The sequence below is a fragment of the Fulmarus glacialis genome, unplaced genomic scaffold, assembly GCF_000690835.1.
Source record: "Fulmarus glacialis isolate BGI_N327 unplaced genomic scaffold, ASM69083v1 scaffold44583, whole genome shotgun sequence".
In the NCBI taxonomy this organism is placed as follows: Eukaryota; Metazoa; Chordata; class Aves; order Procellariiformes; family Procellariidae; genus Fulmarus; species Fulmarus glacialis.
Window position 1 is genome coordinate 1 of NW_009205656.1, and position 876 is coordinate 876.

Genomic DNA, 876 nt, shown 5'->3' on the forward strand with positions numbered 1-876 from the left:
TTGTTGAGGCGATCGGCACGCGGGGCGGCGGCTGACAGGACACGGCCCCTCTCCGGGGCACAACCCGCTGCGAAACTGGACTGTGACGATTTAAATCCGTACAAAGAATTAACAGCCGTTGTCCGGAGGGGAAACAGCGCGAGGTCCTTCGCTCCCGAGCCGCAACGCCTTAATCCCAGTGTTGTACATCAAATACGGGAGAGTTTTAAAAACTAACGTTATCATCATAATAAATAAAGAACATGGAGAGACTTTACATTCAAATTCCTCCCACACCGCTGCAACGCAGCTGAGTGACCAGATGAGGCCGATTCCCACCAACATCCACACCATTTCTAACCTTCTAACGCAACGACCCAGCCTCTCCTCCTCCTCTCAGCCTCGCAGGCAGTAGCTCGCCCTTACCAAGTCAAGTCTAGCCTTCCCACGCCAGCCGGCAACCCCTCGACCCTGCTCCCGCCAACGCTAGTCGTGGCTGGCGCTGAGGAAGAGGCGGGGATCAAGAGGACACACGTCCTTAGTATTATCTTCACTAACATTGGGGAGACGACGTGGTGGCAGGTTTTAGGGCTTTAACAAGAGGTCTGGGAGATTTCTTTTTTAGCCATAACAGACCGATGTCTCTTTTCCATCTCTCTTCCATTTCTTCTCACCAGGAGACATGCAGGCAGCACATAATTTTGTTGCGCTAGCAGCTTTTCCTCCCAAATATCTTCCTGCAAAAATACAGAGTTTGCGTCCATCAGTTACGCAAGCTGGAATTTCTAACTGAACCCCGTGGCAATGCTGTGGGTGGCAGATCTTCAGTCAGTCCGAATCTCAGGTACCTTCTCCAGCCTCAGCCTCCCCTTCACCCGCAGCCTTACCGCCAGGCAC